The 24,568-nt window shown below is 44.8% G+C and overlaps 1 pseudogene; it reads right to left on the reverse strand.

Moving 5' to 3' along the window:
* Positions 1 to 20,934: 20,934 nt before the first annotated feature.
* Positions 20,935 to 21,076, reverse strand: LOC129707137 (U6atac minor spliceosomal RNA; annotated as a pseudogene).
* Between the last annotated feature and the right edge of the window lie 3,492 nt (positions 21,077 to 24,568).

Here is a 24,568-nt window from a genome sequence, read left to right on the forward strand (position 1 = left end):
GTCTCTTCCCTCCTTGTTCTCCCTCTGCGCTGAGGCGATCGATCCAGGCCGGAGATGCCGCCCTCTAGTCCAGCGGACCTCCGTGGTGATGTGGCCGCCGCCAAAAGCCAGAACGCCGTCTCCGTTCCGAGAAGTCCCGCCACAGCATCAGATCCGGGCAGCCGCCCCTGCTCCAGGCCGCTGCCCTAGCTCCGGGTCCCGCAGTCTCAGCTCCGGGCCCCACTGCATCAGCTCCAGGCCGCCGCCGAAAGCCAGAACTCCGTCTCCGTTCCGAGAAGTCCCGCCACAGCATCAGATCCGGGCAGCCGCTCCAGCTCCGGGTGCCACAGTCTCCGCTCCGGGCCGCTGCCCTGGCTCCGGGCAGCCGCCCCAGCTCCAGGCCGCTGCCCCAGCTCCGGGTCCCGCAGTCTCAGCTCCGAGCCCCGCTGCATCAGCTCCAGGCCGCCGCCGAAAGCCAGAACGCCGCACCAGCAAGTCGGGCCACCTCTGCCTTGGCCCCGAAGACGACCAGCCTCTCGTTGGTGAATCCTGGCTGGCTCTGCCTCCGGAGCCTCGGGGTCAGTCGCAGGCTGGAGGCCGCCAGCTCCGCCATTAGGCCTCAACACAGACGGAGGCAGAGAAGGGGGATACGACACGAAAAAGTCGCAGTCCCCCGAAGGAAGATACAGAGAACATGTTTCACCCCCCATCTAACACAACCCAACAAACTAAAACTTAACCAAAACAAGACAAAAAAAATAACAGAAAAAAGTAAAGACAGACGGACTGCAGGCGAGCCGCAGCTGTTAACAGCGCCACCACTTCCGGAGGTAGGGAGGGATTTAACCGGGGGATAGGATGGAGTCAAGGTATGTGGAAATGAGTTCAGTAGGGCACGAACAGGCAGAGACAATGGGTCTACCAGGACAGTCAGGTTTGTGGATTTTGCGGAGAAGGTAAAATGGGGGGCAGGGAGCTGGAGTGGATGAAGTCAGTGATGGTGCTAGAGATAGTGGCCTGGTGCTCGTCTGTGAGGTCATGGTCCAAGGATAAGTAGGAGGAGGTGTCTGAGAGTTGGCACGTGGCCTCAGCCTTGTAGAGAGCAGCGCGCTATATGTCAGTCTGGGTTGTTGCGGAGTGAGTGGATGGCTGTACGTTCAGGGAGGGAGAGATTGGAGTGAGACAGGGGAGTGGAGAAGTTGAGGCTAAACTAACACGTGTTCAACATAACAAACAAAAAGGTAGGCATGGCTGGGGCCCATGTGATCGCCCATGGCTACATCTTTAATTTGAAGTAGTGAGAGGAATCTCCCATCCCCGCCTTTTCCTTGTGTCCTCTACCCTCTATCCCTTCCACCCACATCTCCCTCTGGCTTTAAATGTTACTTCTCTTCTTTCCATATCTGGCACATTTTTTCCACCTTTACACCTGTATCCATCTATCACTTGCTAAGATAGACACAAAAAGCTGGAGTACTTCAGCGGGACAGGCAGCATCTTCGGAGAGAAGGAATGGGTGATGTTTCGGGTTGAGACCTCTCTTGAGTCTGAAGAAGGGTCTCGACCTGAAACGTCACCCGTTTCTCTGAAGATGCTGCCTGTCCCGCTGAGTTACTCCAGCTTTTTGTGTCTATCTTCGGTTTAAACCGGCATCAGCAGTTACTTCTTTATTCTATCCCCACCTTCCTTTTCCAGTTTTCTCCCTACTACTGCAATCAGTCTGAACAAGGGTTCCGACCTAATATGACTTCTATTCCTTATTCTTCAACAGATGTTATCTGTTTCTCCAGCACTTTGTTTTTGCTCAAAATTTCAGGATCAACACTTTTTTTGTAACTGCAAAGAAAAGTTGAAGAATTAAATTTCCTATTCCCAATTCTGATCTTCCTTGTTGTTAAATAAGACATCAAGACACAGGGTTGCAGCTGGTAAAGTTGCTGCTTAATGATTCCAGAGACCCGGGTTCGATCCTGACCTTGGGTGCTGTTTGTGCGGAGTTTGCACATTCTCCCTGTGACCATGTGGGTTCCCGCCGGGTATTTTGATTTCCTTCCACATCCCAAAGACGTGCCGGTTTGTAGGTTAATTGGTCTCTAAAACTTGTCCCCAGTGTGGATGTAAAGTGGGACAACATAGAACTGATGTAAACAGGTGACCGATCGATGGTTGGTGTGGACCCAGTGAGCCAAACGGCCTGATTCCATGCTGGATCCTTCAATGCTACGGTCAGGCAAATGCCTCCGTTGCCATGCCGTGAAAACAGAGGGGATGAGAAGGAGTTTCTTCCCAGATACCATTAGGACTGTAAACTCCTATCTCACCAGGAACTAACGTTACTGTACCATTTTACTGTTGTGTGGTGTCTTTTTAAAATTGCTGTTTTTTTCTTTTCTCCTCCCACAAATATGTAATATGTGAATATGTGATTCTGTTCCATTCTGTTTGTAGTTTGTTTGTTTTTTTTGCACAATCCGCGAGCATTGCCACTTTTTATTTCACTGCACATCTCGTATGTGTATGTGACGAATAAACTTGACGACTTGAATCAATCATTAAATTAATCAATACTCATTGTTTTGTATACTTTTATGTCTAACAATTAACAGGTTTTTCAATTAATTATTAAACATTCATTTGGAGAGCAATACTAGTGAGTATAGTGGAGTTGATTTTAAAACATTCAATACCATTTTGTAAAACAGAGAGTGAGGCTTGAATACATCTAACTTTAGCCGACATTCTTAGGAATTTTGATGCCTATTTTAAATCTGGGATCAATATAATTTTAACCAAAAGGATTATAAATAGTAACAAAAGTGGACTGTTCTCCAGGAATAAGAGTATATGGGAGGCTGTGGGAAAGTGGATGAAGCAGAGAATCAGTACTTTGATGGTGAGGGTGTGTGCCAGTTCAGCATACAGGCACTTCCAAAAAGCTAAAAACAATTTTTTGAAAATTGCAGAGTTTTTGTAATATTATAAAGCTATTACGAAAGTTTAAAAAATAAAACTGCCCTTACTCAGCAACCATAGGCATGTTCTTACCCAAGATCTGTGTAAGAATTCTCATCTCTCTTCCCATTTCCTTCTGACACTGGGAGCAGAGGTGGGCACTTGGCCACCACAGCCTTCTATGGCAAAGAATTCCACACATTCATGTGCAGGAATGAACTGCAGATGCCGGTTTAAATCGAAGATAGACACAAAATGCTGGAGTAACTCAGTGGGACAAGCGGCATCTCTGGAGGGAAGGAATGGGTGATGTTTCAGGTCGAAATGTTTCAGGCCAAAACGTCACCTATTCCTTCTCTCCAGAGATGCTGCATGTTCCGCTGAGTTACTCCAGCATTTTGTATCTATCCACAGATTCATGTTTGCATCCTTCTGAAAAAAGGAAGAAATCATCCCTCGTGAGCAATGAGTGGTGAAAAAAATAATTTCTAACAAAGCCTTTGCTGTTAACTTCCCTAATATCCCGAACTCCTTGCCTTAGTTTGCAGGTGTCATTGTTTCCTCCAATATATTTTTTTCACACACTATACTACAATAAAGCACAGTTGTATTTCTACACAATATTAAATGTCACAATGACAAATCTCCACTTATATCTTCCTCGTTCAATACTTGTTCTATTTTTCTTTGATTTAATATTTCTGTACTCTGGCAGATTGAGAACAGATATTTTGTGCAGAATGTCTCTACCGGCAATGTCACAGAGTCACCTTGCAAGTTTTGTGTATGTTAACCTATTTGAAACTAGTCCACACGGTAGCTAATGTGCATTTACAAGTGTTTAATCTTGTCAAAAATATCTCCTGCCATCTGGCAGCAGAGTGGGATCGTCACTCAGCCAGGTAATATCTGTAACGGATTCACCTAGATTCCTCAACCTGATAAGACCCACGACATAGAATAAACATTCCAATTTAGATTTGTGTTGTGTTGGGGAGAGTTCGAAGTAAAATTGAAGTGAAATCACTAACTTTACAAGGCCACTGCCTTCAATGTTTGAAGTTCTGTGGATAGACACAAAATGCTGGAGTAACTCAGATATCTCTGGAGAGAAGGAATGGGTGACGTTTTGGCCACAGCTGACACTAGTCCCCAACCATTGAGATCAGGGAACGGCAAGAATCCAGAAGTCAATAAGCTTCATAGGGCTGGAGTTGCAGTGTGGTGGCACCTAACAGCAGCAGCTCGAATGCAGTCTGTCTGTCTTTTTTTTAATTTTTGTCCCGTTAGATGTATGCTTTTGGTTCTAATTTTTATTATTTTTTAGCTGTGTATATGTGGGGGGGGGGGACCATTTAATCTATTCCCTGTACGGGGACCTGACCTTTTCCTTGTCGCTGGGCCTAACATCGTGGAGCCTGCGGCAGCCTCCAACCAGGACCAACCTGAGGGCTCCCGTCGCGGAGCCTGTGGACTCGCCATCGCGGAGCTGGCCGATGTCGGAACGGGGAGAGCTGTGGTGGCGCGCGGCTGCGACCCGACCGGAGTTTCGGAGACACCGGCCGCAGACCCGGTGGGCAGGAACATCGGGAGCTCGCAGGTCCCTGGTGCGAGACCGCTTTTCGGAGCTCCCGCAATGGCAACTTCTCCCACCGGAATCGCTGGGTTTAAATGACTCCGAGTGGGGCCTGGCACATCGCCCGGCACGGCTTAAACTTGGGACTTACTGCGGGACTTACCATCGCCTGCCGGGGGCTATAACATCGTGAGCCCCAGTCGCCTCGACGCTGCAGTTGGACTGCTGGACCGCGGGAGAAGAACAAGGGAAGAATTAAGACTTTTGCCTTCCATCACAGTGAGGAGGTTTTGGAGATTCTCTGTGATGGATGTTTGTGTAAATTGTGTTTAGTGTGTGTCTTGTTTTTTTTTTGTAATGTCATGACTGTAGGAATGAAATTTCGTTCCAACCTTGTCTGTTTGAATGACAATAAAAGCCATTCTATTCTATTCTAGTGACCAGACATTAGTGGAATTTTGAAATAGACTGAGAATTTTGAGATTGAAACTTTGTCTATTGGGATCCAACATAGGTTAGTATGTAGAGAGGTGTTTGGTGACTGGGACTCTGTACAAATTAGGATATCGAGAAAGGGTTTTAGATGAATCCAGCTTTACTAAGTGTAGCAATCAGATAGCAAGGATAGACACAAAAAGCTGGAGCAACTCAGTGGGTCAGACAGCATCTCTGGAGAAAAGGAATAGGTGACGTTTCGGGTCATGACCCTTTTTCAGACCCTGGTAGCAACCTGGCTCAGAAAGGGGGTGGGGGCAGCATTGCAAGTGCCAAGTGCAGGTACAAATTATAAGTACATAGTTCACTGGAACTTTCTTCAGCATTCTGTCACAGGTAGACACAATGGTAAAGAAAACTTTTGGCATGCTGTTCTTCATCAGTTAGGGCACTGAGTATACAAGTTGGGATACAAAATTCTGGAGTAACTCAGCAGGTCAGGCAGCATCTCTGGAGATTACTAATAGGTGATGTTTCGTGTCGAGACCTTTCTTCAGAAATCGGGATGCTGTGTTGTAATTGTACAAGAGGCTGCACGCGCAGTATTGTGTTCAGTTTTGGTCAACTCCACTGCAGGAAAGATACCATTAAACTGGAACGAATGCAGGAATGATTTACGAGGATACTGCCATGACTCAGCGGATTGAGTTATGGGGAGAAGTTGGGCACACTAGTTTATATCCTGGAGAGTGGGAGATATGGGTGACCGTATAAAGGTGTATAAAGCCATGAGGGGCATATGCAGTCTATTCCCTGGCTTGGTGAATCAAGAACTGGAAGGCATAGGTTTAAGGTATGAGAGAAATATTGGATAGGAATCTGAGGGCCAACCTTTGTACATGGAGAGTAGCGGATACATGAAATAAGCTGCCAGAGGAAAGGGTAAAATATTTGAGGCAGAGGCAACAAAATATTTAAGATACTTTGCACAGGTACATGGATAAGAAAGTGGAGTCATGCTGCATGTTCCTGCTACCTCAAGTGATAGGGGCTAAACTTGGGCAAATGGGACTAGCTTAGATGGACATCTGGGGTGGCCAAGATGAGTTGGGATAAAAGGTCTGTTTAAGCACTGTATGACTCTATGATGCAGCAAATGATGTAGCAAATGATGTAGCAATACTCTGCTTAGATACATCTTTGCCTGAACAAAGTTCTTTATCTAAAGCTTGTCGGGAATTTCCTATTTGTCCCTTTTTATACTTATCTTCTGTTTATGGAAACTATCGGGAAAAGTCCAAAATCCTTCGCGACTTCAACCCTTTCAAATCCTTCTTTAATGATTATATCATGTGGCCTCTCAGACCTTCTCTGGCAAAAGGAAATAATCCAAGCCTAGTCAATCTTTCCTCCATCAAAGGTGTTTCTTGAAGGAGAATTACTGGCCTTGATTGTAATATTTCCTTCATTGCTTGCTATCGCTACTGGAAATGTGTGCAATTACATAACAAAGCCCCAATTTTAACCAAACCCAGACACCCTGTCTGCAGCTTGGGTGATTTCACACTCCATTGAAACCTGCACTTGCTGCATTGAATGTGCAGATTTTCTCTTGATGATTACACCGATTAAACTCAGATTTCTGAGTTTATTGTTTCTTCTGTGCATAATAAAATTATTATTATTTTCGTATTAATGGGAATGCAGCACTCTGCAAGACCAAATCACCAGCTGGAAGATTTTATACATAATGACTCGTGGGAATTTAAGTCACTTTGTTTTTCTATAACTAGCCACTCAGCTACGTACCGAATAAATTGATATATATTGTACGTGGAAGGAAGGGAACATTACACCGTTGCCTTGGAAACTCTCATTATAAGTTACCCTGTTTACAGTGTTAATGACTGCAACTGACAGACTTGCAATAAAGTATTAGCCATGCGATCCAATTCCTTACTAAAAGGGACACTAATTGCTGGAGTAACTCATGTCAGGCAGCATCCCTGGAGAACATGGATTGGTGAATTTTTCTTTACACCATGATTCTTCAGTCCCGATCAAGATCAGCACCAATTTGTGGTCTTCAGGGATGCTGCGTGACCCATTGAGTTAGTCTAGCACTTTGAGTCCTTATTTTGTAAACCAGCATCTGCAGTTCCTCGTTTCTTCCTTATGAAAAAATTATTATTAAATCAATTTAGAAAAATATCACTGCAGAAAGCTCTGCTTGAGGCTAACACCAAAGCTGTTCATAAGAAAATTACTTTGGCAGGTCTCAGTCTCAAATCTCACCGTATACAGTGCATTCAGAAAGTTTTCAGACCCCTTCACTTTTTCCACATTTTGTTACGTTACAGCCTTATTCTAAAATGGATTATTTTTTTCATTAATCATCAATCTCTACACACTTTAGTACTTTTTTGCAAAGTAATTAAAAATAAATATCACATGTACATAAACATTCAGACCCTTTACTCAGTACTTTGTTGAGGCACCTTTGGCAGCGATTACAGCCTCAAGTCTTCTTGGGTATGACACTACAAGCTTGGCACACCTGTATTTGGGTAATTTCTCGCATTCTTATCTGCAGATCTTCTCAAGCTCTGCCAGGTTGGATGTGGAGCGTCGGTGCACAACTATTTTCAGGTCCCTCCTCAGATGCTCGATCGGGTTCAAGTCCGGGCTCTGGCTGGGCCACTCAGAAACATGTCACAAAACCACTCCTGCGTTGTCTTGGCTGTGTGCTTAGGGTCGTTGTCCTGTTGGAAGGTGAACCTCTGCCCCAGTCTGAGGTCTAGAACGATCTGGAGTAGATTTTCATCAAGGATCTCTCTGTACTTTGCTCTGTTCATCTTTCCCTTGATCCTGACTAGTCTCCCAGTTCCTGCCGCTGAAGAACATCCCCACAGCATGATGCTGTCACCACCATGCTTCACCGTCGGTACGGTATTAGCCAGGTGATGAGCGGTGCCTGGTTTCCTCCAGACGTGACGCTTGGCATTCAGGCCAAATAGTTCAATCTTGGTTTCATCAGACCAGAGATTCTTGTTCCTCATGCCTTATGGCAAACTCCAAGTGGGCTGTCATTTGCCTTTTACCGAGGAGTGGCTTCTGTCTGGCCTCTCTACCATAAAGGTCTGATTGGTGGAGTGCTGCAGATATAGTTATCCTTCTGGAAGGTTCTCCCATCTCCACAGAGGAACTCTGGAGCTCTGTCAGAGTGGCCATCGGGTTCTTACTCACCTCCCTGACCAAGGCTCTTCTCCCCTGATTGCTCAGTTTGGCCGGGCGGTCAGCTCTATGAAGAGTCCTGGTGGTTCCAAAGTTCTTCCATTTAAGAATGACGGAGACCACTGTGCTCTTCGGGGCCTGCAATGCTGCAGAAATTGTTTTATACCCTTCCCCAGATCTGTGTCTCAGCACAATCCTGTCTCAGAGGTCTACGGACAATCCTTTGTCTTTATGGTTTTTGCTCTGACATGCACTGTCAACTGTGGAACCTTATATAGACAGGTGTGTGCCTTTCCAAATCATGTTCAATCAATTTAATTTACTACTGGTGGACTCCAATCAAGTTGTAGAAACATCTCAAGGATAATCAACGGAAACAGGATGAACCTAAGCTCAATTTTGAGCGTCATAGCAAAGGGTCTGAATACTTATGTAAATGTGATATTTCAGTTATTTCTTTTAAATGACTTTGCAAAAAAATCTAAACACCTGTTTTGGCTTCTTCATTCTGGGGTAATGTGTGTAGATTGATGATAAACAAAAGAATTTAATCAATTTAAAAATAAGGCTGCAACGTAACCAAATTTGGAAGAAGTGAAGAGGTCTGAATACTTTCTGAATGCACTGTAAACAAATGCTCCTACCCTCGGTACTAAATTTCTTCCATTCAATCCGATAAGAATATAGTCTCCTTCCTCAATTAATGCTTTTTATTTGACTGTTCATTTCCTTGATCCTTCAAGCCCGTCTATCAATTCACTTTACCCCACTGAAAATTGCCTATTTTCAAGTCTTCCTTTGTATTTTTTCCTTTCTCCAACTGCCCTGTCACTTATCTGTTGAACCTTTGCTTAAACCTTCTCTGATCTTTTTCTTTTTTTAAGACCTAGATGTATGAATGGGCCACTTGCACTGCAACTGCCCACCGCACATTGACCGCTCCACTAGTCAAATGGATCAGGATTGATCTTCTACCCTTCCCCTATTTCTTATACTAACCCCATATCATTTGGCTAGCTTGTTAACTAAACATCTATCATTCTCTGCCTACTCTATACCGAGTCTCCCGTCCCTTTTGGATAATGAATGGTTCTCATGAAAGGTTGATCCTTCATTTTGAAACTGTAGTTCCTGGTTATCGGCACCCCAGCCATTGAAACTTGTAAGCCATTTCTATATCTATCTTGCTAAACTGGGTATGAATTTTGTACACTTCAATGAGATCACCTCACATTCTTCTAAATCCATTAAGACCCGGTGACCTTGTTATGAATCTCAGAAAAAGTAACATGGAGGTACAGATGGAAATGGAAAAGCAAATGGCATGATTGCCTTTATCACAAATGGATTTGACATAACAGTAAAGTAATCTTTCCCAGTCTTCCTGCAATTACGTGGGTATTTGGTGAGATCACACGTAAAATGCTTCAGCCCCTGTATCTAAGAAAGAAAGTAATTGCCTTGGAAACACTTCAACAGAAGTTCAGTGGTTTGAGGAGAAGGTAAAGTAGAAAAGTTTTCCAGAGGTCAGACGTGTGAAAGGTGATCTCATCCAAACATTTAAAAGTGGGCAGTGGTTTTGCAGCGTACATGTTGGAGTTATTTCTCCTGGCTGAGTATTAGCCCTGTCCCACAGTACGAGTTCATTCCAAGAGCTCTCCCGAGTTTAAAAAAAATCAAACTCGTGGTAAAAACGGAGAATAAACGTAGTGGGTACGTCGGAGCTCGAGGACGTCTCTTAGCGGCACTCGTGAAGACTCGCTAACGGCAGGTAAGCGTGGAAGGTAAGCATGGGAAGATTTTTCAACATGATGAAAAATGTCCACGAGAGCCCCGAGTACCGACGAGAGGCCATTACCATAAATCTCCAAGTTCGAATCAGGGCAAACTCGGGAGAGCTCTTGGAATGAACTCGTACCGTGGGACAGGGGTTTAACCAAGAACTCAACGTCACACATGCGGAAGTCAAAGACTGAGATGAGAAGAAAAGTCCTCTTTCGAATAATTATTAGTCTTTGGAATTCTCTAGTGCACAGGTCATGGTTCGATCCTGAGTAGTTTCAAGACAAGGTTCAATAATAATGAGGCTTAAGAGGAAGGAAAGGTTGGGCAGGGCATTGAAGACATCTGGAATCTTCAGAAATTGAGCATCAGGAATATATCCTTCGGCAAATTGAGAAATATGGAGCAAGATTCAGAGCTAGAGATTGATGTGGAAAGGGAGCGTGGGAATCATATAGGTTTGGTCAGTAATCAGCCTAAAGGGCCTGTCACACTTGGCGATTTTTTTCAGCGACTGCCGGCATCATTGACTGAGGTATCAAGTCACCCAAAAGTGTCACAACATTTTTTTTGTTGCCACTGGATTTTGAAATGTTCAAACTCTTTTGGCGACACTGAACTGGTGCCGACCGTCGCCGAAAAAAATCACCAAGGGGGACAGGCCGTTAACAACGTTAGTCTCACATGCCTTCGTCTGGCCCATATTCTTCCAAATCTTTCCTATCTATATACCCGTCCAAGTTTCTTTTAAATGTGAACGTAGCAATCTATGCCACTTCCTCTGTTAGTTTGTTCCATGTATGCACTATTTTTGGTGCGATAATGTTGCTCTTCGCAACATTAATGTTGTCCCTTTCAAATCACCCCCCTCCCAACATAACTCTATGCCATCTAGTTTTCGACTCCCTTACTCTGGGAAAAAGACTGTGGCTAATCACCTTACCTGTGCTCCTCATGAGTTTATGCATCTCTGTAAGGTCACCCATACTCCAGAGAAGAAAGACTCAGTTTATCCAATATCTCGTTATAACTCATATCCTCCAGACCAAGTACAACCTCGAAAAACCTTTCAGTACCCTTTACAATTTAATGATATTACCAATATTTACATAGTGACTTTCATGCTTGGGATGGTACAAAGTGCCTAGCAAACCATGAAGTATTTTGGAAGTGTAGTCATTCTTATAATGAGGGAAATGGGAGCCAATTTATGCATAGCAACATTTCGCTGACAGTAGTGTGATAAATAATGCCCAGATAATCTGATCATCACTTCTGTTGATTAATGGAATGAACATTGGCTAGGAGACAACACTGGGAGGAGAGAACAATGGGAGCAGGGGAGGAACCTACAGTACATTCCCCCTCTAACCTAGTCAGTATTGTAAATTGAAATCTTTAGCAGATTTCTTGAAGATTCAGGGTGGTACGGGGATGTAGCATTAGAGCTCCTGCCTTACAGCGCCAAGACCCGGATTCAATCCAGACTACGGGTGCTTATTTGTACGGAATTCGTACGTTCTCCCTGTGACCTGCGTGGGTTTTCTCTGAGATCTTCGGTTTTCTCCCACATTCCAAAGACGTGCAGGTTTGTAGGATAATTGACTTGTTATAATTGTAAATTGTCCCTAGTGTGTGTAGGATTGTGTTAGTGTGCGGGGATCGCTGGTCGATGCGGACCCGATGGGCTGAAGGGCCTGTTTCCGCGCTGTATCTCTAAACTAAACAAAACTAAAATTGCACTGTGCAAATCGGAATATTCTTACATTTTCACCCTCAGCACATACATCAAATGTTGTTTTCATTGCTAATGAAACTGATTAATCCAAGTTTGCATTATATTCCGATATTAAGCAAAGTTCTCGCATTCCATGGAGCAGCTGCGAAACTCCATGAAGAAAATGGTGACCTGGATTCATATTTTCATATATAAGATGTTGTAGACGACTTTGGCTGTAAACACAGCTTGGTGCTTCTGCTCCAGTCATTCATTTACTCATTCACACCCTGTTAACCCAGGACCTTCGGGATCATAGATAGACACAAAAAGCTGGAGTAACTCAACGGGACAGACAGCACCTCTGGAGAGAAGGAATGGGTGACGTTTCAGGCCGAGACCCTTCTTCTGGAGAGGTGCTGGCTGTCCCGCTGAGTTACTCCAGCTTTTTGTGTCAATCTGTGGTTTAAACCAGCATCCGCAGTTCCTTCCTACACATCGTCAGCGTCATGCTGTCTGCCGCCCTTCAGTGAGAGGGCATCAGAAAAAATAAACACGATGATTGTAAAGTCATAGATCTTGGCTTTGGCTCGACATCATGTTTGCTGCCTTTATACTGCCTGATTTTGAGTGCTCATTTGTCATTCCTCTCTCTAACCACATCAGGGAAAAGGCTTGAGGCAGCCGCTTTTTCTTCTCCATAAGAAATGCAATGGGATGTGATGTGAACTGTGCCTGCCATTCACCATCACAGTTCTCTGTGTAATTACCACTGTAATTTCTTGATGTCATTACAGCCTCGCCGAAAAAAAGGCAGCAGGAAACTAACAAGTAATTGGAAACCAAACGATTTTTGGAGTCCTAATTGCAACTGATTATCATCAAGCAACCTGTTTGTCACTAATGTTAAAATGTAGTAAATGCGACGCACTTTTCCTCTGTGATCTACAGAACAGATGCCGGGGCTGTGGGAATGAGCTTACTCGCCATTAAAGGAGTTGGAGCTGCATGGGGAATGCTTTTGTTGGGAAAACTGAAAGGGAATCCTATTGTGGCACGTGTGACTGTTTGAAAAGCACATCTCCTCACCTTTAACATAGAAACATAGAAAATAGGTGCAGGGGAGGCGATTCGGCCCTTCGAGCCAGCACCGACATTCATTGTGATCATGGCTGATCATCCCCAATCAATGACCCGTGCCTGCCTTCTCCCCATATCCCCTGATTCCACTAGCCCCTAGAGCTCTATCTAACTCTCTCTTAAATCCATCCAGCGATTTGGCCTCTGTTGCCCTCTGTGGCAGGGAATTCCACAAATTCACAACTCTCTGGGTGAAAAAGTTTTTTCTCACCTCAGTCTTAAATGGCTTCCCCTTTATTCTAAGACTGTGGCCCCTGGCTCTGGACTCGCCCAACATTGGGCAAGTCCAGAACCTGTCATCATCCCAGACCATGAGGGCCATTAGGTCTGTCAGAACTTCCTCACCTCTATCCCAGTGCAAGCTTACACAACTCCACAAGGCTCAGCTTTCATCCTTTCACCTGTATTTCACCATCAATCCTTTAATCATTTAACTCAGATCTACCACTCAATTCATTCCTCCATCCTATCACAATAGTTCCCTGCATTCTCAAGTCAAGTCAAGACAACTCAAAATCCTACGTCATTTCCAACGTGACCCCACCACTCTCCACATCTTCCCATCTCCCCCCATGTCTGCCTTCCATAAAGACCGCTCCCTCCGCAACTCCCTTGTCAATTCTTCCCTTCCCTCCCGTACCACCCCCTCCCCGGGCACTTTCCGTTGCAACCGCAAGAAATGCAACACCTGTCCCTTCACCTCCCCCCTCGACTCCATTCAAGGCCCCAAGCAGTCGTTCCAGGTGCGACAGAGGTTCACCTGTATCTCCTCCAACCTCATCTACTGCATCCGCTGCTCTAGATGTCAGCTGAACTACATCGGTGAGACTAAGCAGAGGTTGGGCGATCGTTTCGCCGAACACCTCCGCTCGGTCCGCAAGAACCTACCTGACCTCCCGGTGGCTCAGCACTTCAACTCCCCCTCCCATTCCCAATCCGACCTCTCTGTCCTGGGTCTCCTCCATTGCCAGAGTGAGCAACACTGGAAATTGGAGGAACAGCACCTCATATTCCGCTTGGGTAGTCTGTATCCGGCGGGCACGAACATTGAATTCTCCCAATTTTGTTAGCCCTTGCTGTCTCCACCCCTTCCTTAGCCCTCGAGCTGTCTCCTCCCATCCCCCAGCCCTCGGGCTCCTCCTCCTCCCTTTTTTCCCCTTCCTTCTCCCTGCCACCCCCTATCAGTCTGAAGAAGGGTTTCGGCCCGAAACGTTACCTATTTCCTTCGCTCCAAAGATGCTGCTGCACCCGCTGAGTTTCTCCAGCATTTTTGTGTACCTTCGATTTTCCAGCATCTGCAGTTCCTTCTTGAACAACAAGTCAAGGGAATTTATTGTCATGTGTCCCAGATAGGACAATGAAATTCTTGCTTGCTGCAGCACAACAGGATATAGTAAGCATAAATACAGAACAGTTCAATGTGTCTATACAGCATAGACCATATATATACACATAAATAAACAGGTAAAGTGCAAGTCTGTTATAGTTCAGAGTTTGTTTGATGGCGAGTTTAATAGCCTGATGGCTGTGGGGAAGCAGCTGTTCATGAACCTGGATGTACTAGATTTCAGGCTCCTGTACCTTCTACCTGATGGCAGCGGCGAGATGAGTGTGTGGCCAGGATGGCGTGGGTCCTTGATGATGCTGCCAGCCCTTTTGAGGCTCATTCCAGTTCTCCTACTTCTGTGTGTGCTTAAAATCCCTAAAATCTCCAAGTTGCGTTCCAGGGAGGGAGCAATTGCATGGCCCTCTACTTAGTTTAATTTAGTTTTATTGTCAAGTGTGCCGAGGTACAGTGAAAAGCTTTGGTTGTATGCCAACCAGTCAGCGGAAAGACAATATATGATTACAATCGATCCATTTACAGTGTACAGATACAGGACAAGAGAATAACGTTTAGTGCTGGGTAAAGAGGTGCCGTAAACAAAGGTTTATGAAGCGTAGATAATCACCTGGGCCTGGCACGGACATTGTGGGAAAAAGAAAGAGAAGAAAATGCGCGAGTCCTAGCGTTCGTAGGATAATCAGACGGTAGGTGGCAGCAAAGTCCGATCAAGGATAGTCCGGGGGTCATCAAAGAGGTAGATAGTAGTTCAGCACTACTCTCTGGTTGTGGTAGGATGATTCAGTTGCCTGATAACAGCTTGGATGAAACTGTCCCCGAATCTGGAGGTGTGCGTTTTCACACTTGTATACCTTTTGCCTGATGGGAGAGGGGAGAAGAGGGTGTGGCCAGGGTGTGACTCATCCTTGATTATGCAGCTGGCCTTGCCGTGGCAATCTTCTCTGATTATTTTCTTTAATAATACTTTCCTAATCTCGTGCTGTCGTCTCCTTCTTTGCTGTTTACCCACTCAGCTCATTCCTTCTGCATTTGTGTCAGGTTTGCTCATAACTCCCATAATATCACCCATTCTTTCTATCCAGAGAGCCCTGTCCCGTTGAGTTACTCCAGCATTTTGTGTCTGCCTTTGGTTTAAACCAGCATCTGCAGTTCCTTCGATGTTGATGTCAATGTTGTTCAATGCACTGGTCCAGGTTAATCCTGGACTTCGATATGCTCCGACTCTAGAATGAGCTTACTAATGTACCAAGTATTTACTCATACATTAAGGCGGGGGTTCCCAACCTTTACCGCCCCGTTTACACCTGGCAACTTTAATAGCACATAACAATGTTATTTCACTTATTTATGATTTAAAAATAAATTGGACAGGCATATGGATGAGAAGGGAATGGAGGGTTATAGTATGAGTGCAGGCAGGTGGGACTAAGGGAAAAAAAAGTTGTTCGGCACGGACTTGTAGGGCCGAGATGGCCTGTTTCCGTGCTGCAATTGTTATATGGTTATATGAACAACTAATGATGAACAGATCATTATACCAGAACCAGACACAGTCAGTCAATGAGAAAAAATATGTAAATCCTGAATCAACAAATTTACCCCCTGAATTGGTGAAAATTTTCCCCCTGGAGTAAATTTACCCCAGGTTGGGAACCCTTGCATTAAGGGATAGAGGGTTACTAGAGAATAGGGCCCCTCAGTCATCAATGCAAGGTCATCAATGCTAATTTCTCCTCTGTTTTTACCATGTGGGAAAACATGAAACTGAGGAACTTTGGGCGGTGGTAGTTTTCGCAGAGTGTGAAGGAACAATTTCTGCAATAAGGAATCTGCTATTATTGATTATAACCGCATGCAAATTGTTACCAAGATACAGATCTAAAAAACCAACACCAATGGTACCCTACAAACCTTTGTCTAACTTGTTTGTATTATCTAAAGTTGCAGATGAGTATATTCCTAAGAAGTGAGGGAACATACAGGCAAGCGCAATAGAAACATTACAAGCGAGTACCAAGTTTTAACTCTTGATTTGCCAATCGCGACCATTCCTCCACAATTTCTCGTTGCTTTTTCAAACGGAAGGTCTTGCACGTGAAAGACTTTGGCTTATGTTTTCTTGTCACTTAACCTCTCCCTCAAGACTCGGTTCTGGAGTCTTCTGCAATTACGTTGCCTTGCTAAAGGCTCTACCTTTCAAGTTTTAGTTTCCAAGGTTTCCCTTGGATTGAGCCATTTGTGAAGGTCCCTGCAGTTGACCACTTTCTCTGGACATCCAGATGTAATCTCGCGATATGTCAAAGTTACCTAAGTACGTTATAAACCTGCTTATGCCCATTGTTGGACCATGATTATTTTTTTTTGCAGTCCTACAGATAATGTAAAGTCATGACTAAGCTTCAGAGTGGTAGTTTTCACAGAGGGTGAAGGGTCAATTTCTGCAATAAGGAATCATCTGTGTCTGATTACAACCACAGCAAATGGTTACCAGGACACAGAACTGAAAAATCAACGCCAATGGTAACCTACAAACCTTTGGATGACTTCTTTGTTTCAGTTCTTGTTGCTTTGACGTCAGGGTTCTGTGACATGGTAGACATTCCTTATTTTATGATGAAGATAGTCACAAAAAGCTGGAGTAAATCAGCGAGCATTAATGGAGAAAGGGAGACGTTTCGGGTCGAGACTCTTCTTCAGACTGAGAGTCAGGGGAAAGGGAAACGAGAGATATAGAGGGTGATGTAGAGAGATATAGAACAAATGAATGAAAGAAATGCAAAAAAGTAATGATGATAAAGGAAACAAACTCTTGTTAGCTGTAGCCGAGCAATCTATTCCTGAGATCCATACCTTCCCCATTTACAATTACTTAGTTTTCATGATTTGCAGAGGAACTGTATAAGTAATGCCTTTTGTACATTAAGGTGAGAGTTAGGGTTAGCAACTGTGGGAAGACAATGAGATGACATCTTAGCACCAGGTCTTAAGAAGATGCATTAATGAGTTCAGCTCTTTGATTGTGCAAACCTTGCAGAACATGTACTGTACAACCCTGGAGGGTGTTCCTTGTATGATCTACTTCCAGTTATGGATGTAAAACAATGTTTTATTTTGCTGCAGTCTAAACTGGACACTGTGTTCTTGCTCAGAGCAAATCTTGCTCTCTGATATTTTTTTGCAACTGGTGTGAGTGCATTTGCAGGCACTGCATACATAATGTCGACAAGACATGACTCAGTGTCAGAACTGAGAGGAGTATCACAATCACCTGGGATTACATAGGATGTCATGTTAACAATCTTGGATTTGAACATCATTTGCAATGAAAATGTTCCCCAGCACTGTCAAAGGTGTAGTACCGCTGTAAGAAAATAACCCAGCAGTTCCACCTGGAGTTGGACTTGAACGACAATGAAGGCTTTTGGAAGTCTGGCTACTCATAATGTTGGCATGGCGTCTGTATCAACCGATGTATTGATATGTGTTTTGCTAATGTGCACTTCATCCTGGGCTGAGTGCTCTTACTAGTGGGGGCAAGAATAAATGAGATACTCAAAGTTGTTAAATAAAAGGAGAAAATGCTCTAAACACTCAGCAGGCAGTGTCTGTAGAAAGAAAGAAACGGGAAAAGGTTCAAGGATGTTCCAGGACTGGGGGGCTTCAATTATATGGATTGATGCAGAGGCTGTAGATTTCCCCCCTGCTGAATAGAAGCATTAGAAGTGACCTTTATTTACAGTGGTTAGAATGCCCAGGCCGTATCGGGACGCAGCCAGGACAAGTGTGCGGTGAAGATGGTGATCTCCGGCTTGTCCTGGCAGCTCAGTCCTGGTCTCGGAGGAGGAGTTTAGGCAATCTCAGGATTCTCCCTCCTTATCTGGAGGGGACCAACATTCTGGCAGGCAGGTTTGCTAGTGATACACGGGTGGGTTTAAACTAAATAGTGGGGGGGAGGGGTTGACAAATTGGAAGTGTAAGGATGGAGTTAAAGGGGAAGAGAGTACAGGAAAAGTTACGAAAGACACACAAATTAATGGGACGGAAAGTTCAAGAAGGGATAAGAGAGTAAGGTCAGGTGAAATAGGAACCAGTGTGAGAGGGGAGGTGAATACCGAATTAAAAGTGTTATATATGAATGCACAAAGTAAAAGAAATAAAGTGGATGAGCTTGAGGCTCGGTTAGAAATTGGTAAGTATGATGTTGTGGGAATTACAGAGACATGGCTGCAAGAGGATCAGAGCTGGGAACTGAATATTCAGGGGTATATGTCCTATCAAAAAGACAGACAGGTGGGCAGAAGGGGTGGGGTAGCTCTGTTGGTAAGGAATGAAATTCAGTCCCTTGCAAGGAGTGACATAGAATTGTAAGATTAAATGAGAACTTACCAGTTTGAAGTTTGATCTTTATTTTATGAGGAGTTACGATGAGCGATTACGTGAAGAAGCCCCGTCAGTCCGAATGCGCGTCAATCTTCAAAGCAGCGGTGTGAAATCACAGATAACAGCAGTCGAAGTAACATAGTAAGACTTAGAGAAGACTAGAACTACCGAGTGATCTTTATGAGAGAGGGTAGGGAGTGGTGGGCACGTAATCGCTCATCGTAACTCCTCATAAAATAAAGATCAAACTTCAAACTGGTAAGTTCTCATTTAATCTTATTATTTTACTTCGGAGTCACATGAGTGATTCCGTGATGATTTCAAAGCTCTGTGATTTAATGCCATGAGAACGAGTCTACACAACCACAACTGCTTCATTGACAGATGAGGGAAACATTCATAATGAATAAATAATAGTAACTCCTCTCATCCGGGAGTAAACTAACCACTGAACCTAAAATAAAGTTGGCAAATACTCCTGGTCTGGCAATAGGTTATTATGAAATGTTCAGCAAGTTTGTTCATTCGACCATCCTGCACCAGGATGTGGTCTAGCGGAACGTACATAACCTTTGCTGCTGATGTTGTGGCAGACCTGGTGGAGTGAGACTCGAAAAATATCAGTATCTACTCCTGCATGAGCCAAACCCCTGTTTTAACCACCTGGAGATGGTCTGAACCAATACCTTTTTATAATGTTTTTGTAATTACAAACAGTGCTAGTTCAGAGCCTCTAAGGCTCTTCGAGACCTTGACATATTGTTGTATATGTGTGACCATACACAAGTGAAGGTCCATGGGGTATGCCATGAAATTAGTTTGAGACCTCACGTCTGCTCTGCTAAACTAACCGTTAAAGTATAATATTATTTGCAGATGTAACCATCTTGTCCAGTCACAATATGTAGTGACTGAACCCGTTGCGCAGAGACCAGCGCCATGAGGATAACTACCCTATGAGAGCCGAGCCAAAGCTAAGGATGTAGCTGGAGCCCCCTGGTGCAATAGTGTTAATACCATGTCAAAATCCCATACTGCCCTGTACTTGTCCTGGGAGATCTTGTGTGAAAGATATCCGCTATAAACTCTGGGTCAGAGGGTGAAATCCGACAGTCAAACCCTTTTTTGTGCGGCAAAGATGATGAGAAGACGTGTTGGGCACAGTTAATGGTCTTATAACTTAATTTATTGTCAAAGACCCATTTGAAACAAACTCCAAGATGTCAGTTATCTGTACCGTATAAGATGTAACATTAGCAATCAAACAAAACGCTTCCCATTTCCTGAAGAGGAAATGTAATGCTTATTTTATTTGGTGCTGTCCCTGCACTCTGCAGTGAGCACAAACCTGGATCGGTCTGACAATCCGAGCCGCAAGAGCAGTCTACTCAGAATCTATAAGTGAATGAATTGATTTTATCATGCAGAGGCTGGTTTCCCGAGCCAGAGGCTGAACCAGCAAAGTTTTACGTTTAGAATAACCGTAAAAGGTTGTATTATTATTCCCGATGAAAGCGGGAAGCATGGCTGCATAGGCCAGTCAGACAGAACGACAACCTAAAGCGGGATCTTGCTGACTTTATTGCAAGACCCGACTGATGAGGCAAAATGGAGGGAGACAAAAGTAACTTCCTTCTCCTTGAAGTGAGAATGTATCTTTAGCCACTGTTATGCCACATATTTTGCAACCGGTAAATGAGCCTGGAAACAAACATATCGATATTCAGTGTTCCATCGAGCCATAATTTCATTAAATACTTAATGATCCAATACCCATTTTGTGTTGTCATTGATTGTACGTGATGATACTCTAAAGAAAAATGAGATTAGGTAAATTATTACAGGATATTCTGACTTGATTGTGCCCATGTGACTAACATATGCCACCACCATAGTGTATCAACTCATCGTTGAGCATGCAGATTTATACATATTCGCTCAATAACCCTTTAACCATTAGAATGCGCCTAGTGTCTATAGGTAGTGATACCTCCAGACAAGACATAACAAATGTTTTTGAGCTCTGAGCAGTCCAAGCATTGGTTTTAGAAATCTGATAAATAACCTGGGAACTGTAGTTAACCCATTTTGCAATGTTTTTATCATTGCCTTTATCCAGATAAATTTCAAATGTCTCCATTGATCTCTGTAAATGGGAGCATCCTAAGGAAATCGGACGCAAAGTTTCCTATTCTGAAAAATGTATACTGCACATGAGAGTTAAACGACATTCTGCATCTTTTTCACAATTAACAGGCCACGCCTGTGAATTCCGTACCTGCTCGAGCAACAACTCTGGCTCGATTTCCGAGCCTGTCCCGGAAACCAATCCTGGCCATAATACTGAGCCTGCCTCGAAAGACAACTCTGGAATAGTTCTGAGCTTGCCTGTAAAGACAAATTTGGCCCAATTCTGTGCTTGGAACCCTAGTATTGTACAGTTTTACGTGGTTAGATGCCATAACCATTTGTGTGTTGTAAGGCCACTAGGGCCCCTTCCATCCTTATCAAGGGGAATGCTACTTTCATACAACACAAAAACTAAACACATGTTATCATTATCATTTGTACAAAAAACAAGTGTAAATATTACCAATTTGCAGATGGTCCCATATTTTTCCTGAGCCCGACTTGTGTCTCGGATTGAAGACCTCTGTCCAGCTTTCATGCTGCCACCAACTTCAGTGAACTGCTTACTGCCAATGGAGTGTGTTGTTGCTGCAACGATGAAGCTTTGCTCGTCCTTGGTACCTCGATTGGTCCGACAGCTTTTGCTTCCTTATCCAGGGTTTACCTGTTGAATAGGTCTTGCCTGAAGAGCAGATTCGGCGCCTGGTCTTCCATGTCACCCCTGATAACGCTGTTCATTCCCGGCACTTATAGCATGAGGGGAACTCTGGCCCCTTCCGAGTATTCTGCCACCTTCGTTTGCGAGGACTCCCTTGAATCCATACGCATGTGCTCCAGTACGTTCCACCGACCTACTTTAGAATTTGAAGTCAGTTACCCACTGACCACTCACACTCCCCTGCACAGAGAGGGAGATTCGTAGGCAGCCCTGAACAGGTGCTGCCGCAGGCCCCTGCCTTGAGGTAGGCTCCCCAGTTATACCTCCGACCTCGGAGTCAGAACAAAACTGACCCCGTATGCTCTCCTCCTCCGAGAGGGAGACATTATGCAGCCCTTCAACAGGTGCTGCTGCCACGGGCCCCCGAGGAGACAGGTGGATATAAAGCTCCTCTTGCTGGAGCATATCGTGATGGAGCATCCTCTCCATCAGGAGCTCTTTCCTGGACAGCCCTGATATTCTTTTTATTGGCTCACCCGCCCTAGTTGGTATGGCAAATTTCGATGTCATGCCTGGCACCCCTGGTTCTTGGCTTCCGTACCTTGGGGTATGCTGCTCTGCATTACCTCCAACCTCAGGGTCAGAACAAAACTGTCCCGGTAAGCTCATCTCCTCCATGAGGGAGACATTATGCAGGTGCTGCTGCCATGGGCCCCCAAGAAGACCCACGGATATAAAGCTCCTCCTGGAGCATGTCGTATGGAGCATCCTCTCCATCAGGTGTTCAATCTTTGCCAGACGTCGCTCCTAGTGGGAGGGGAATCATCCTGGCCTGACTCATCGGAGTCCAAGGGCTTTACTTTTGAATGGCTTTTGCTGCCCACAGGTTTAGCCACGGTGCTCTCAGTCGGCACCCTGATACCACCTTCCTCGTGGATTTACCCCTCCACGGGAACTACAGCGGTCTGGAATCCGCTGACGGCCTTGTCAGCGGCTGGAGTAGCGTATCCGACATCCGCCGGCTACCCGCGTTCCGCGGTCTGGACCGGGGTCTCCCCACAGCCCAAAGCCAGTTTCCCCGCGGCTCGTCCAGACTCCGCTACAGCATCCAGCAGGAAACCTCTGTAAGAAGAGGTTCCTGCAAGAAAACACAACCTGGTTAGAAATAAAAACTTACCTGTAGGATTAAACTTACCGCTGGCAGGAGTGACGTGCCTCCCAGTCCGGTGCTTCGCCATGCGAACAACGTAATGATGCGCATGCGGACTGGCGGGGCTTCTTCACGGAATCACTCATGTGACTCCGAAGTAAAATCAGAAGATGTAGTCATTGTGGATAGAACTGAGGAATTGTAAGGGTAAGAGAACCTAATGGGAGTTATCTACAGGCCCCCAAACAGTAGCCTGGATATAGGGTGCAAGTTGCATCAGGAGTTAAAATTGCCATGTAACAAAGGTAATGCTACGGTGGTTATGGAAGATTCCAATATGCAGGTAGACTGGGAAATCAGGTTGGTACTGGATCCCAAGAAAGGGAGTTTGTGGAATGCCTCTGAGATGGGGGAATTAAAACATACCGAATAATGAAAGGCTTGGATAGAGTGGATGTGGAGAGGATGCTTCCATTAGTGGGAGAATCTAGGACCAGAGTCAGAGCCTTAGTATTAAAGGACGTTCCTTTAGGAAGGAGATGAGGAGGGTGATGAATCTATCTACTGGCAACCAACTCATCAACCTGAAGGTAGTAGTTTATCTAATAGCTAATAAACATACAGGACTGCATCCTAAAATATAGCACTTTGTGAGCTCTGCTAAACCATCCCCTAGAATCGAGCATCATTGGCTCTCAATCGCTCATTCGCTACAAGTTCTAACATAAATCTTCCACACTCCTTGCTCGGAGACTGATTGAACAAACAAAGCTATTATCCACAGTAAGGCTCACCAAGCCTATTATTCCATTCATTGTTAATAAACACATACATATGTCTCTTTGAAATATTGGATCAGCCTTCTGAGATCATCAGTGATCACTCAAACTCATAGGTAGACAAAAATGCTGGAGCAACTCAGCGGGTGAGGCAGCATCTAATGGAGCGAAGGAATAGGTGGCGTTTCGGGTCGAGACCCTCTTCAGACCCGAAACGTCACCTATTCCTTCGCTCCATAGATGCTGCCTCACCCGCTGAGTTTCTCCAGCATTTTTGTCTACCTTCGATTTTTCCAGCATCTGCAGTTCCTTCTTACTCAGTCATACATAATTGTCTTGCTGGTGGGTCCTTTCTGAATCTTGAGGTGGCTGAAGAGGCAGATTCTGGAGCCACACACTCGATATATCCCTCCAGTTAGATGCCCAAAATGTGACGTCTTTTAAGGTGATGTGACTGGCATTGCTGAGCCCACACGAGTGCCACGGCGGGTGCCACAGTGGAGCAGCAGTAGAGTCGCTGCCTTACAGCGCCAGAGACCCGGGTTCATTCCTGACTATGGGCGCTGTCTGTACTGAGTTTATATGTTCTCCCCGTGACCACGTGGGTTTTCTCTGGGTGCTCCGGTTTCCTCCCACTTTCCAAACGCATGCAGGTTTATAGGATAATTGGCTTCTGTAAATAGTCCTTAGTGTGTAGGATAGAAATAGCTGAGTATTCGCATACCCAGAGGAAACAAAAAAACGTTGCTCAACCAGTGATTGTTGGTTGGCGCGGAGTCGGTGGGGTGACGTGCCTGCTTCCATGTTGTATCTCTAAACAAACAGACATTAATTAATGCCCAATATTCTATAATTGCGGGGTGATTGTTGGTCAGCGTGAACTCAGTGGGACAAAGGGCCTGTCCCCCTCCACGCTGTATCTCAAAACTACGTAATATTCGGAGAAACACTGCGCACAGTTTTGGCCCATTACACAGAAGAAGGACCCTTTATAGTAGCATTGGAGGTTTTCCCGCCCTCCTGAAGTCAACCCACCATCTCCATATTTTTCCCGGCTAATACCTGGGATTTGCACAACCTGTGAGCAGCTCCAGTCATTGTCACTGATGAGACATGTGTAGGATAGAAATAGTGTACGGTGATTTGTCCTATCAAGAGAGCGTAGATATTTTGGGTCTATAGTCCTTGGAGTCTAGAAGAATGAGAGATGACCTTATTCAAACATATAAGGTTGTAACTGTGATGTTGCAATGCTTTCACTAGTGAGAGAGTCACAAGGGGATATAACTACATCGTATCGAAGTATCGTCT

This window comes from Leucoraja erinacea, chromosome 20 (genome assembly GCF_028641065.1).
Source record: "Leucoraja erinacea ecotype New England chromosome 20, Leri_hhj_1, whole genome shotgun sequence".
Lineage (NCBI taxonomy): Eukaryota > Metazoa > Chordata > Chondrichthyes > Rajiformes > Rajidae > Leucoraja > Leucoraja erinaceus.